The 14,695-nt window shown below is 60.4% G+C and overlaps 1 protein-coding gene across 3 annotated transcripts in view; it reads right to left on the reverse strand.

The window, feature by feature from the left end:
• LOC132393023 (pleckstrin homology-like domain family B member 2) overlaps positions 1-14,695 on the reverse strand; it is a 414,321-nt gene that overhangs the window by 252,068 nt on the left and 147,558 nt on the right. The gene's annotated exons all lie outside the window — the stretch shown is intronic.

The raw sequence follows: 14,695 nt of genomic DNA on the forward strand, positions 1-14,695 counted from the left end.
AGGAACAGGCTCTCAATGTGTCAGGGGAGAGGAACAGGCTCTCAGTGTGTCAGGGGAGTTAAACAGGGTCTCAGTGTGTCAGGGGAGGGGAACAGGGTCCCAGTGTGTCAGCGGAGGGGAACAGGGTCCCAGTGTGTCAGGGGAGTTAAACAGGGTCTCAGTGTGTCAGGGGAGAGGAACAGGGTCTCAGTGTGTCAGGGGAGTTAAACAGGGTCTCAGTGTGTCAGGGGAGAGGAACAGGGTCTCAGTGTGTCAGGGGAGGGGAACAGGGTCCCAGCGTGTCAGGGGAGGGGAACAGGGTCAGTGTGTCAGGGGAGGGGAACAGAGTCCCAGTGTGTCAGGGGAGGGGAACAGGGTCTCAGTGTGCCAGGGGAGGGGAACAGGGTCTCAGTGTGTCAGTGGAGAGGAACAGGGTCCCAGTGTGTCAGGGGAGAGGAACAGGGTCTCAGTGTGTCAGGGGAGTTAAACAGGGTCCCAGTGTGTCAGGGGAGAGGAACAGGGTCTCAGTGTGTCAGGGGAGGGGAACAGGGTCTCAGTGTGTCAGGGGAGGTAAACAGGGTCCCAGTGTGTCAGGGGAGAGGAACAGGGTCTCAGTGTGTCAGGGGAGGGGAACAGGGTCTCAGTGTGTCAGGGGAGGGGAACAGGGTCCCAGTGTGTCAGGGGAGAGGAACAGGGTCCCAGTGTGTCAGGGGAGGGGAACAGGGTCTCAGTGTGTCAAGGGAGGGGAACAGGGTCCCAGCGTGTCAGGGGAGGGGAACAGAGTCCCAGTGTGTCAGGGGAGGGGAACAGGGTCTCAGTGTGTCAGGGGAGGGGAACAGGGTCTCAGTGTGTCGGGGGGGGAGGGGAACATGGTCTCAGTGTGTCAGGGGAGAGGAACAGGGTCCCAGCGTGTCAGGGGAGGGGAACAGAGTCCCAGTGTGTCAAGGGAGGGGAACAGGGTCCCAGCGTGTCAGGGGAGGGGAACAGAGTCCCAGTGTGTCAGGGGAGGGGAACAGGGTCTCAGTGTGTCAGGGGAGGGGAACAGGGTCTCAGTGTGTCGGGGGGGGGAGGGGAACATGGTCTCAGTGTGTCAGTGGAGAGGAACAGGGTCTCAGTGTGTCAGGGGAGGGGAACAGGGTCAGTGTGTCAGGGGAGGGGAACAGAGTCCCAGTGTGTCAGGGGAGGGGAACAGGGTCTCAGTGTGTCAGGGGAGGGGAACAGGGTCTCAGTGTGTCGGGGGGGGAGGGGAACATGGTCTCAGTGTGTCAGGGGAGAGGAACAGGGTCCCAGTGTGTCAGGGGAGGGGAACAGGGTCTCAGTGTGTCAGGGGAGAGGAACAGGGTCTCAGTGTGTCAGGGGAGGGGAACAGGGTCCCAGTGTGTCAGGGGAGGGGAACAGGGTCTCAGTGTGTCAGGGGAGGGGAACAGGGTCCCAGTGTGTCAGGGGAGAGGAACAGGGTCCCAGTGTGTCAGGGGAGAGGAACAGGGTCTCAGTGTGTCAGGGGAGAGGAACAGGGTCCCAGTGTGTCAGGGGAGGGGAACAGGGTCTCAGTGTGACAGGGGAGAGGAACAGGGTCTCAGTGTCAGGGGAGGGGAACAGGGTCTCAGTGTGTCAGGGGACGGGAACAGGGTCTCAGTGTGTCAGAGGGAGTTAAACAGGGTCTCAGTGTGTCAGGGGAGGGGAACAGGGTCTCAGTGTGTCAGGGGAGAGGAACAGGCTATCAGTGTGTCAGTGGAGAGGAACAGGCTCTCAGTGTGTCAGGGGAGAGGAACAGGCTCTCAGTGTGTCAGGGGAGTTAAACAGGGTCTCAGTGTGTCAGGGGAGGGGAACAGGGTCCCAGTGTGTCAGCGGAGGGGAACAGGGTCCCAGTGTGTCAGTGGAGAGGAACAGGGTCTTAGTGTGTCAGGGGAGTTAAACAGGGTCTCAGTGTGTCAGGGGAGTTAAACAGGGTCTCAGTGTGTCAGCGGAGGGGAACAGGGTCTCAGTGTGTCAGGGGAGAGGAACAGGGTCTCAGTGTGTCAGCGGAGGGGAACAGGGTCTCAGTGTGTCAGGGGAGTTAAACAGGCTCCCAGTGTGTCAGGGGAGTTAAACAGGGTCTCAGTGTGTCAGCGGAGGGGAACAGGGTCTCAGTGTGTCAGGGGAGGGGAACAGGGTCCCAGTGTGTCAGGGGAGAGGAACAGGGTCCCAGTGTGTCAGGGGAGGGGAACAGGGTCTCAGTGTGTCAAGGGAGGGGAACAGGGTCCCAGCGTGTCAGGGGAGGGGAACAGGGTCAGTGTGTCAGGGGAGGGGAAGAGAGTCCCAGTGTGTCAGGGGAGGGGAACAGGGACTCAGTGTGTCAGGGGAGGGGAACAGGGTCTCAGTGTGTCAGGGGAGAGAAACAGGGTCCCAGTGTGTCAGGGGAGGGGAACAGGGTCTCAGTGTGTCAGGGGAGAGGAACAGGGTCTCAGTGTGTCAGGGGAGGGGAACAGGGTCCCAGTGTGTCAGGGGAGGGGAACAGGGTCTCAGTGTGTCAGGGGAGGGGAACAGGGTCCCAGTGTGTCAGGGGAGAGGAACAGGGTCTCAGTGTGTCAGGGGAGAGGAACAGGGTCCCAGTGTGTCAGGGGAGGGGAACAGGGTCTCAGTCTGTCACGTGAGAGGAACAGGGTCTCAGTGTGTCAGGGGACGGGAACAGGGTCTCAGTGTGTCAGAGGGAGTTAAACAGGGTCTCAGTGTGTCAGGGGAGGGGAACAGGGTCTCAGTGTGTCAGGGAAGAGGAACAGGGTCTCAGTGTGTCAGCGGAGGGGAACAGGGTCTCAGTGTGTCAGGGGAGGGGAACAGGGTCCTAGTGTGTCAGGGGAGAGGAACAGGGTCCCAGTGTGTCAGGGGAGGGGAACAGGGTCTCAGTGTGTCAAGGGAGGGGAACAGGGTCCCAGCGTGTCAGGGGAGGGGAACAGGGTCAGTGTGTCAGGGGAGGGGAACAGAGTCCCAGTGTGTCAGGGGAGGGGAACAGGGTCTCAGTGTGTCAGGGGAGGGGAACAGGGTCTCAGTGTGTCGGGGGGGGGGGAGGGGAACAGGGTCTCAGTGTGTCAGGGGAGAGGAACAGGGTCCCAGTGTGTCAGGGGAGGGGAACAGGGTCTCAGTGTGTCAGGGGAGAGGAACAGGGTCTCAGTGTGTCAGGGGTGGGGAACAGGGTCCCAGTGTGTCAGGGGAGGGGAACAGGGTCTCAGTGTGTCAGGGGAGGGGAACAGGGTCCCAGTGTGTCAGGGGAGAGGAACAGGGTCCCAGTGTGTCAGGGGAGAGGAACAGGGTCTCAGTGTGTCAGGGGAGAGGAACAGGGTCCCAGTGTGTCAGGGGAGGGGAACAGGGTCTCAGTGTGACAGGGGAGAGGAACAGGGTCTCAGTGTGTCAGGGGACGGGAACAGGGTCTCAGTGTGTCAGAGGGAGTTAAACAGGGTCTCAGTGTGTCAGGGGAGGGGAACAGGGTCTCAGTGTGTCAGGGGAGAGGAACAGGCTCTCAGTGTGTCTGTGGAGAGGAACAGGCTCTCAGTGTGTCAGGGGAGAGGAACAGGCTCTCAGTGTGTCAGGGGAGTTAAACAGGGTCTCAGTGTGTCAGGGGAGGGGAACAGGGTCCCAGTGTGTCAGCGGAGGGGAACAGGGTCCCAGTGTGTCAGGGGAGTTAAACAGGGTCTCAGTGTGTCAGGGGAGAGGAACAGGGTCTCAGTGTGTCAGGGGAGTTAAACAGGGTCTCAGTGTGTCAGGGGAGAGGAACAGGGTCTCAGTGTGTCAGGGGAGGGGAACAGGGTCCCAGCGTGTCAGGGGAGGGGAACAGGGTCAGTGTGTCAGGGGAGGGGAACAGAGTCCCAGTGTGTCAGGGGAGGGGAACAGGGTCTCAGTGTGCCAGGGGAGGGGAACAGGGTCTCAGTGTGTCAGTGGAGAGGAACAGGGTCCCAGTGTGTCAGGGGAGAGGAACAGGGTCTCAGTGTGTCAGGGGAGTTAAACAGGGTCCCAGTGTGTCAGGGGAGAGGAACAGGGTCTCAGTGTGTCAGGGGAGGGGAACAGGGTCTCAGTGTGTCAGGGGAGGTAAACAGGGTCCCAGTGTGTCAGGGGAGAGGAACAGGGTCTCAGTGTGTCAGGGGAGGGGAACAGGGTCTCAGTGTGTCAGGGGAGGGGAACAGGGTCCCAGTGTGTCAGGGGAGAGGAACAGGGTCCCAGTGTGTCAGGGGAGGGGAACAGGGTCTCAGTGTGTCAAGGGAGGGGAACAGGGTCCCAGCGTGTCAGGGGAGGGGAACAGAGTCCCAGTGTGTCAGGGGAGGGGAACAGGGTCTCAGTGTGTCAGGGGAGGGGAACAGGGTCTCAGTGTGTCGGGGGGGGAGGGGAACATGGTCTCAGTGTGTCAGGGGAGAGGAACAGGGTCCCAGCGTGTCAGGGGAAGGGAACAGAGTCCCAGTGTGTCAAGGGAGGGGAACAGGGTCCCAGCGTGTCAGGGGAGGGGAACAGAGTCCCAGTGTGTCAGGGGAGGGGAACAGGGTCTCAGTGTGTCAGGGGAGGGGAACAGGGTCTCAGTGTGTCGGGGGGGGAGGGGAACATGGTCTCAGTGTGTCAGTGGAGAGGAACAGGGTCTCAGTGTGTCAGGGGAGGGGAACAGGGTCAGTGTGTCAGGGGAGGGGAACAGAGTCCCAGTGTGTCAGGGGAGGGGAACAGGGTCTCAGTGTGTCAGGGGAGGGGAACAGGGTCTCAGTGTGTCGGGGGGGGAGGGGAACATGGTCTCAGTGTGTCAGGGGAGAGGAACAGGGTCCCAGTGTGTCAGGGGAGGGGAACAGGGTCTCAGTGTGTCAGGGGAGAGGAACAGGGTCTCAGTGTGTCAGGGGAGGGGAACAGGGTCCCAGTGTGTCAGGGGAGGGGAACAGGGTCTCAGTGTGTCAGGGGAGGGGAACAGGGTCCCAGTGTGTCAGGGGAGAGGAACAGGGTCCCAGTGTGTCAGGGGAGTGGAACAGGGTCTCAGTGTGTCAGGGGAGAGGAACAGGGTCCCAGTGTGTCAGGGGAGGGGAACAGGGTCTCAGTGTGACAGGGGAGAGGAACAGGGTCTCAGTGTCAGGGGAGGGGAACAGGGTCTCAGTGTGTCAGGGGACGGGAACAGGGTCTCAGTGTGTCAGAGGGAGTTAAACAGGGTCTCAGTGTGTCAGGGGAGGGGAACAGGGTCTCAGTGTGTCAGGGGAGAGGAACAGGCTCTCAGTGTGTCAGTGGAGAGGAACAGGCTCTCAGTGTGTCAGGGGAGAGGAACAGGCTCTCAGTGTGTCAGGGGAGTTAAACAGGGTCTCAGTGAGTCAGGGGAGGGGAACAGGGTCCCAGTGTGTCAGCGGAGGGGAACAGGGTCCCAGTGTGTCAGTGGAGAGGAACAGGGTCTTAGTGTGTCAGGAGAGTTAAACAGGGTCTCAGTGTGTCAGGGGAGTTAAACAGGGTCTCAGTGTGTCAGCGGAGGGGAACAGGGTCTCAGTGTGTCAGGGGAGAGGAACAGGGTCTCAGTGTGTCAGCGGAGGGGAACAGGGTCTCAGTGTGTCAGGGGAGTTAAACAGGGTCTCAGTGTGTCAGCGGAGGGGAACAGGGTCTCAGTGTGTCAGGGGAGGGGAACAGGGTCCCAGTGTGTCAGGGGAGAGGAACAGGGTCCCAGTGTGTCAGGGGAGGGGAACAGGGTCTCAGTGTGTCAAGGGAGGGGAACAGGGTCCCAGCGTGTCAGGGTAGGGGAACAGGGTCAGTGTGTCAGGGGAGGGGAACAGAGTCCCAGTGTGTCAGGGGAGGGGAACAGGGTCTCAGTGTGTCAGGGGAGGGGAACAGGGTCTCAGTGTGTCAGGGGAGAGAAACAGGGTCCCAGTGTGTCAGGGGAGGGGAACAGGGTCTCAGTGTGTCAGGGGAGAGGAACAGGGTCTCAGTGTGTCAGGGGAGGGGAACAGGGTCCCAGTGTGTCAGGGGAGGGGAACAGGGTCTCAGTGTGTCAGGGGAGGGGAACAGGGTCCCAGTGTGTCAGGGGAGAGGAACAGGGTCCAGTGTGTCAGGGGAGAGGAACAGGGTCTCAGTGTGTCAGGGGAGAGGAACAGGGTCCCAGTGTGTCAGGGGAGGGGAACAGGGTCTCAGTCTGTCACGTGAGAGGAACAGGGTCTCAGTGTGTCAGGGGACGGGAACAGGGTCTCAGTGTGTCAGAGGGAGTTAAACAGGGTCTCAGTGTGTCAGGGGAGGGGAACAGGGTCTCAGTGTGTCAGGGGAGAGGAACAGGGTCTCAGTGTGTCAGTGGAGAGGAACAGGCTCTCAGTGTGTCAGGGGAGAGGAACAGGCTCTCAGTGTGTCAGGGGAGTTAAACAGAGTCTCAGTGTGTCAGGGGAGGGGAACAGGGTCCCAGTGTGTCAGCGGAGGGGAACAGGGTCCCAGTGTGTCAGTGGAGAGGAACAGGGTCTTAGTGTGTCAGGGGAGTTAAACAGGGTCTCAGTGTGTCAGGGGAGTTAAACAGGGTCTCAGTGTGTCAGCGGAGGGGAACAGGGTCTCAGTGTGTCAGGGGATATAAACAGGGTCTCAGTGTGTCAGGGAAGAGGAACAGGGTCCCAGTGTGTCAGGGGAGGGGAACAGGGTCTCAGTGTGTCAGGGGAGGGGAACAGGCTCTCAGTGTGTCAGTGGAGAGGAACAGGGTCTCAGTGTGTCAGGGGAGTTGAACAGGGTCTCAGTGTGTCAGGGGAGTTAAACAGGGTCTCAGTGTGTCAGGGGAGGGGAACAGGGTCTCAGTGTGTCAGGGGAGAGGAACAGGGTCCCAGTGGGTCAGGGGAGAGGAACAGGGTCCCAGTGTGTCAGGGGAGGGGAACAGGGTCTCAGTGTGTCACGTGAGAGGAACAGGGTCTCAGTGTGTCAGGGGACGGGAACAGCGTCTCAGTGTGTCAGAGGGAGTTAAACAGGGTCTCAGTGTGTCAGGGGAGGGGAACAGGGTCTCAGTGTGTCAGGGGAGTTAAACAGGGTCTCAGTGTGTCGGGGAGAGGAACAGGGTCTCAGTGTGTCAGGGGAGTTAAGCAGGGTCCCAGTGTGTCAGCGGAGGGGAACAGGGTCCCAGTGTGTCAGTGGAGAGGAACAGGGTCTTAGTGTGTCAGGGGAGTTAAACAGGGTCTCAGTGTGTCAGGGGAGTTAAACAGGGTCTCAGTGTGTCAGCGGAGGGGAACAGGGTCTCAGTGTGTCAGGGGAGAGGAACAGGGTCTCAGTGTGTCAGCGGAGGGGAACAGGGTCCAGTGTGTCAGGGGAGTTAAACAGGGTCTCAGTGTGTCAGCGGAGGGGAACAGGGTCTCAGTGTGTCAGGGGAGGGGAACAGGGTCCTAGTGTGTCAGGGGAGAGGAACAGGGTCCCAGTGTGTCATGGGAGGGGAACAGGGTCTCAGTGTGTCAAGGGAGGGGAACAGGGTCCCAGCGTGTCAGGGGAGGGGAACAGGGTCTTAGTGTGTCGGGGGGGGGAGGGGAACAGGGTCCCAGTGTGTCAGGGGAGAGGAACAGGGTCCCAGTGTGTCAGGGGAGAGGAACAGGGTCTCAGTGTGTCAGGGGAGAGGAACAGGGTTCCAGTGTGTCAGGGGAGGGGAACAGGGTCTCAGTGTGACAGGGGAGAGGAACAGGGTCTCAGTGTGTCAGGGGAGGGGAACAGGGTCTCAGTCTGTCACGTGAGAGGAACAGGGTCTCAGTGTGTCAGGGGACGGGAACAGGGTCTCAGTGTGTCAGAGGGAGTTAAACAGAGTCCCAGTGTGTCAGTGGAGGGGAACAGGGTCTCAGTGTGTCAGGGGAGGGGAACAGGGTCTTAGTGTGTCGGGGGGGGGAGGGGAACAGGGTCTCAGTGTGTCAGGGGAGAGGAACAGGGTCCCAGTGTGTCAGGGGAGGGGAACAGGGTCTCAGTGTGTCAGGGGAGAGGAACAGGGTCTCAGTGTGTCAGGGGAGGGGAACAGGGTCCCAGTGTGTCAGGGGAGGGGAACAGGGTCTCAGTGTGTCAGGGGAGGGGAACAGGGTCCCAGTGTGTCAGGGGAGAGGAACAGGGTCCCAGTGTGTCAGGGGAGAGGAACAGGGTCACAGTGTGTCAGGGGAGAGGAACAGGGTTCCAGTGTGTCAGGGGAGGGGAACAGGGTCTCAGTGTGACAGGGGAGAGGAACAGGGTCTCAGTGTGTCAGGGGAGGGGAACAGGGTCTCAGTCTGTCACGTGAGAGGAACAGGGTTCCAGTGTGTCAGGGGAGGGGAACAGGGTCTCAGTGTGACAGGGGAGAGGAACAGGGTCTCAGTGTGTCAGAGGGAGTTAAACAGGGTCTCAGAGTGTCAGGGGAGGGGAACAGGGTCTCAGTGTGTCAGGGGAGAGGAACAGGCTCTCAGTGTGTCAGTGGAGAGGAACAGGCTCTCAGTGTGTCAGGGGAGAGGAACAGGCTCTCAGTGTGTCAGGGGAGTTAAACAGGGTCTCAGTGTGTCAGGGGAGGGGAACAGGGTCCCAGTGTGTCAGCAGAGGGGAACAGGGTCCCAGTGTGTCAGGGGAGTTAAACAGGGTCTCAGTGTGTCAGGGGAGAGGAACAGGGTCTCAGTGTGTCAGGGGAGTTAAACAGGGTCTCAGTGTGTCAGGGGAGAGGAACAGGGTCTCAGTGTGTCAGGGGAGGGGAACAGGGTCCCAGCGTGTCAGGGGAGGGGAACAGGGTCAGTGTGTCAGGGGAGGGGAACAGAGTCCCAGTGTGTCAGGGGAGGGGAACAGGGTCTCAGTGTGCAGGGGAGGGGAACAGGGTCTCAGTGTGTCAGTGGAGAGGAACAGGGTCCCAGTGTGTCAGGGGAGAGGAACAGGGTCTCAGTGTGTCAGGGGAGTTAAACAGGGTCCCAGTGTGTCAGGGGAGAGGAACAGGGTCCCAGTGTGTCAGGGGAGAGGAACAGGGTCTCAGTGTGTCAGGGGAGGGGAACAGGGTCTCAGTGTGTCAGGGGAGGGGAACAGGGTCCCAGTGTGTCAGGGGAGAGGAACAGGGTCCCAGTGTGTCAGGGGAGGGGAACAGGGTCTCAGTGTGTCAAGGGAGGGGAACAGGGTCCCAGCGTGTCAGGGGAGGGGAACAGAGTCCCAGTGTGTCAGGGGAGGGGAACAGGGTCTCAGTGTGTCAGGGGAGGGGAACAGGGTCTCAGTGTGTCGGGGGGGGGAGGGGAACATGGTCTCAGTGTGTCAGGGGAGAGGAACAGGGTCCCAGCGTGTCAGGGGAGGGGAACAGAGTCCCAGTGTGTCAAGGGAGGGGAACAGGGTCCCAGCGTGTCAGGGGAGGGGAACAGAGTCCCAGTGTGTCAGGGGAGGGGAACAGGGTCTCAGTGTGTCAGGGGAGGGGAACAGGGTCTCAGTGTGTCGGGGGGGAGGGGAACATGGTCTCAGTGTGTCAGTGGAGAGGAACAGGGTCTCAGTGTGTCAGGGGAGGGGAACAGGGTCAGTGTGTCAGGGGAGGGGAACAGAGTCCCAGTGTGTCAGGGGAGGGGAACAGGGTCTCAGTGTGTCAGGGGAGGGGAACAGGGTCTCAGTGTGTCGGGGGGGGAGGGGAACATGGTCTCAGTGTGTCAGGGGAGAGGAACAGGGTCCCAGTGTGTCAGGGGAGGGGAACAGGGTCTCAGTGTGTCAGGGGAGAGGAACAGGGTCTCAGTGTGTCAGGGGAGGGGAACAGGGTCCCAGTGTGTCAGGGGAGGGGAACAGGGTCTCAGTGTGTCAGGGGAGGGGAACAGGGTCCCAGTGTGTCAGGGGAGAGGAACAGGGTCCCAGTGTGTCAGGGGAGAGGAACAGGGTCTCAGTGTGTCAGGGGAGAGGAACAGGGTCCCAGTGTGTCAGGGGAGGGGAACAGGGTCTCAGTGTGACAGGGGAGAGGAACAGGGTCTCAGTGTCAGGGGAGGGGAACAGGGTCTCAGTGTGTCAGGGGACGGGAACAGGGTCTCAGTGTGTCAGAGGGAGTTAAACAGGGTCTCAGTGTGTCAGGGGAGGGGAACAGGGTCTCAGTGTGTCAGGGGAGAGGAACAGGCTCTCAGTGTGTCAGTGGAGAGGAACAGGCTCTCAGTGTGTCAGGGGAGAGGAACAGGCTCTCAGTGTGTCAGGGGAGTTAAACAGGGTCTCAGTGTGTCAGGGGAGGGGAACAGGGTCCCAGTGTGTCAGCGGAGGGGAACAGGGTCCCAGTGTGTCAGTGGAGAGGAACAGGGTCTTAGTGTGTCAGGGGAGTTAAACAGGGTCTCAGTGTGTCAGGGGAGTTAAACAGGGTCTCAGTGTGTCAGCGGAGGGGAACAGGGTCTCAGTGTGTCAGGGGAGAGGAACAGGGTCTCAGTGTGTCAGCGGAGGGGAACAGGGTCTCAGTGTGTCAGGGGAGTTAAACAGGCTCCCAGTGTGTCAGGGGAGTTAAACAGGGTCTCAGTGTGTCAGCGGAGGGGAACAGGGTCTCAGTGTGTCAGGGGAGGGGAACAGGGTCCCAGTGTGTCAGGGGAGAGGAACAGGGACCCAGTGTGTCAGGGGAGGGGAACAGGGTCTCAGTGTGTCAAGGGAGGGGAACAGGGTCCCAGCGTGTCAGGGGAGGGGAACAGGGTCAGTGTGTCAGGGGAGGGGAAGAGAGTCCCAGTGTGTCAGGGGAGGGGAACAGGGTCTCAGTGTGTCAGGGGAGGGGAACAGGGTCTCAGTGTGTCAGGGGAGAGAAACAGGGTCCCAGTGTGTCAGGGGAGGGGAACAGGGTCTCAGTGTGTCAGGGGAGAGGAACAGGGTCTCAGTGTGTCAGGGGAGGGGAACAGGGTCCCAGTGTGTCAGGGGAGGGGAACAGGGTCTCAGTGTGTCAGGGGAGGGGAACAGGGTCCCAGTGTGTCAGGGGAGAGGAACAGGGTCCCAGTGTGTCAGGGGAGAGGAACAGGGTCTCAGTGTGTCAGGGGAGAGGAACAGGGTCCCAGTGTGTCAGGGGAGGGGAACAGGGTCTCAGTCTGTCACGTGAGAGGAACAGGGTCTCAGTGTGTCAGGGGATGGGAACAGGGTCTCAGTGTGTCAGAGGGAGTTAAACAGGGTCTCAGTGTGTCAGGGGAGGGGAACAGGGTCTCAGTGTGTCAGGGAAGAGGAACAGGGTCTCAGTGTGTCAGCGGAGGGGAACAGGGTCTCAGTGTGTCAGGGGAGGGGAACAGGGTCCTAGTGTGTCAGGGGAGAGGAACAGGGTCCCAGTGTGTCAGGGGAGGGAACAGGGTCTCAGTGTGTCAAGGGAGGGAACAGGGTCCCAGCGTGTCAGGGGAGGGGAACAGGGTCAGTGTGTCAGGGGAGGGGAACAGAGTCCAGTGTGTCAGGGGAGGGGAACAGGGTCTCAGTGTGTCAGGGGAGGGGAACAGGGTCTCAGTGTGTCGGGGGGGGGGAGGGGAACAGGGTCTCAGTGTGTCAGGGGAGAGGAACAGGGTCCCAGTGTGTCAGGGGAGGGGAACAGGGTCTCAGTGTGTCAGGGGAGAGGAACAGGGTCTCAGTGTGTCAGGGGTGGGGAACAGGGTCCCAGTGTGTCAGGGGAGGGGAACAGGGTCTCAGTGTGTCAGGGGAGGGGAACAGGGTCCCAGTGTGTCAGGGGAGAGGAACAGGGTCCCAGTGTGTCAGGGGAGAGGAACAGGGTCTCAGTGTGTCAGGGGAGAGGAACAGGGTCCCAGTGTGTCAGGGGAGGGGAACAGGGTCTCAGTGTGACAGGGGAGAGGAACAGGGTCTCAGTGTGTCAGGGGAGGGGAACAGGGTCTCAGTCTGTCACGTGAGAGGAACAGGGTCTCAGTGTGTCAGGGGACGGGAACAGGGTCTCAGTATGTCAGAGGGAGTTAAACAGGGTCTCAGTGTGTCAGGGGAGGGGAACAGGGTCTCAGTGTGTCAGGGGAGAGGAACAGGCTCTCAGTGTGTCTGTGGAGAGGAACAGGCTCTCAGTGTGTCAGGGGAGAGGAACAGGCTCTCAGTGTGTCAGGGGAGTTAAACAGGGTCTCAGTGTGTCAGGGGAGGGGAACAGGGTCCCAGTGTGTCAGCGGAGGGGAACAGGGTCCCAGTGTGTCAGGGGAGTTAAACAGGGTCTCAGTGTGTCAGGGGAGAGGAACAGGGTCTCAGTGTGTCAGGGGAGTTAAACAGGGTCTCAGTGTGTCAGGGGAGAGGAACAGGGTCTCAGTGTGTCAGGGGAGGGGAACAGGGTCCCAGCGTGTCAGGGGAGAGGAACAGGGTCAGTGTGTCAGGGGAGGGGAACAGAGTCCCAGTGTGTCAGGGGAGGGGAACAGGGTCTCAGTGTCCCAGGGGAGGGGAACAGGGTCTCAGTGTGTCAGTGGAGAGGAACAGGGTCCCAGTGTGTCAGGGGAGAGGAACAGGGTCTCAGTGTGTCAGGGAGTTAAACAGGGTCCCAGTGTGTCAGGGGAGAGGAACAGGGTCTCAGTGTGTCAGGGGAGGGGAACAGGGTCTCAGTGTGTCAGGGGAGGTAAACAGGGTCCCAGTGTGTCAGGGGAGAGGAACAGGGTCTCAGTGTGTCAGGGGAGGGGAACAGGGTCTCAGTGTGTCAGGGGAGGGGAACAGGGTCCCAGTGTGTCAGGGGAGAGGAACAGGGTCCCAGTGTGTCAGGGGAGGGGAACAGGGTCTCAGTGTGTCAAGGGAGGGGAACAGGGTCCCAGCGTGTCAGGGGAGGGGAACAGAGTCCCAGTGTGTCAGGGGAGGGGAACAGGGTCTCAGTGTGTCAGGGGAGGGGAACAGGGTCTCAGTGTGTCGGGGGGGGGGAGGGGAACATGGTCTCAGTGTGTAAGGGGAGAGGAACAGGGTCCCAGCGTGTCAGGGGAGGGGAACAGAGTCCCAGTGTGTCAAGGGAGGGGAACAGGGTCCCAGCGTGTCAGGGGAGGGGGAACAGAGTCCCAGTGTGTCAGGGGAGGGGAACAGGGTCTCAGTGTGTCAGGGGAGGGGAACAGGGTCTCAGTGTGTCGGGGGGGGAGGGGAACATGGTCTCAGTGTGTCAGTGGAGAGGAACAGGGTCTCAGTGTGTCAGGGGAGGGGAACAGGGTCAGTGTGTCAGGGGAGGGGAACAGAGTCCCAGTGTGTCAGGGGAGGGGAACAGGGTCTCAGTGTGTCAGGGGAGGGGAACAGGGTCTCAGTGTGTCGGGGGGGGAGGGGAACATGGTCTCAGTGTGTCAGGGGAGAGGAACAGGGTCCCAGTGTGTCAGCGGAGGGGAACAGGGTCCCAGTGTGTCAGTGGAGAGGAACAGGGTCTTAGTGTGTCAGGGGAGTTAAACAGGGTCTCAGTGTGTCAGGGGAGTTAAACAGGGTCTCAGTGTGTCAGCGGAGGGGAACAGGGTCTCAGTGTGTCAGGGGATATAAACAGGGTCTCAGTGTGTCAGGGAAGAGGAACAGGGTCCCAGTGTGTCAGGGGAGGGGAACAGGGTCTCAGTGTGTCAGGGGAGGGGAACAGGCTCTCAGTGTGTCAGTGGAGAGGAACAGGGTCTCAGTGTGTCAGGGGAGTTGAACAGGGTCTCAGTGTGTCAGGGGAGTTAAACAGGGTCTCAGTGTGTCAGGGGAGGGGAACAGGGTCTCAGTGTGTCAGGGGAGAGGAACAGGGTCCCAGTGGGTCAGGGGAGAGGAACAGGGTCCCAGTGTGTCAGGGGAGGGGAACAGGGTCTCAGTGTGTCACGTGAGAGGAACAGGGTCTCAGTGTGTCAGGGGACGGGAACAGCGTCTCAGAGTGTCAGAGGGAGTTAAACAGGGGTCTCAGTGTGTCAGGGGAGGGGAACAGGGTCTCAGTGTGTCAGGGGAGTTAAACAGGGTCTCAGTGTGTCGGGGGGGGGAGGGGAACAGGGTCCCAGTGTGTCAGGGGAGGGGAACAGGGTCTCAGTGTGTCAGGGGAGGGGAACAGGGTCCCAGTGTGTCAGGGGAGAGGAACAGGGTCCCAGTGTGTCAGGGGAGAGGAACAGGGTCTCAGTGTGTCAGGGGAGAGGAACAGGGTTCCAGTGTGTCAGGGGAGGGGAACAGGGTCTCAGTGTGACAGGGGAGAGGAACAGGGTCTCAGTGTGTCAGGGGAGGGGAACAGGGTCTCAGTCTGTCACGTGAGAGGAACAGGGTCTCAGTGTGTCAGGGGACGGGAACAGGGTCTCAGTGTGTCAGAGGGAGTTAAACAGGGTCTCAGTGTGTCAGGGGAGGGGAACAGGGTCTCAGTGTGTCAGGGGAGAGGAACAGGCTCTCAGTGTGTCAGTGGAGAGGAACAGGCTCTCAGTGTGTCAGGGGAGAGGAACAGGCTCTCAGTGTGTCAGGGGAGTTAAACAGGGTCTCAGTGTGTCAGGGGAGGGGAACAGGGTCCCAGTGTGTCAGCGGAGGGGAACAGGGTCCCAGTGTGTCAGGGGAGTTAAACAGGGTCTCAGTGTGTCAGGGGAGAGGAACAGGGTCTCAGTGTGTCAGGGGAGTTAAACAGGGTCTCAGTGTGTCAGGGGAGAGGAACAGGGTCTCAGTGTGTCAGGGGAGGGGAACAGGGGTCCCAGCGTGTCAGGGGAGGGGAACAGGGTCAGTGTGTCAGGGGAGGGGAACAGAGTCCCAGTGTGTCAGGGGAGGGGAACAGGGTCTCAGTGTGCCAGGGGAGGGGAACAGGGTCTCAGTGTGTCAGTGGAGAGGAACAGGGTCCCAGTGTGTCAGGGGAGAGGAACAGGGTCTCAGTGTGTCAGGGGAGTTAAACAGGGTCCCAGTGTGTCAGGGGAGAGGAACAGGGTCTCAGTGTGTCAGGGGAGGGGAACAGGGTCTC

The sequence above is a fragment of the Hypanus sabinus genome, chromosome 4 (assembly GCF_030144855.1).
Source record: "Hypanus sabinus isolate sHypSab1 chromosome 4, sHypSab1.hap1, whole genome shotgun sequence".
Classification (NCBI taxonomy): Eukaryota; Metazoa; Chordata; class Chondrichthyes; order Myliobatiformes; family Dasyatidae; genus Hypanus; species Hypanus sabinus.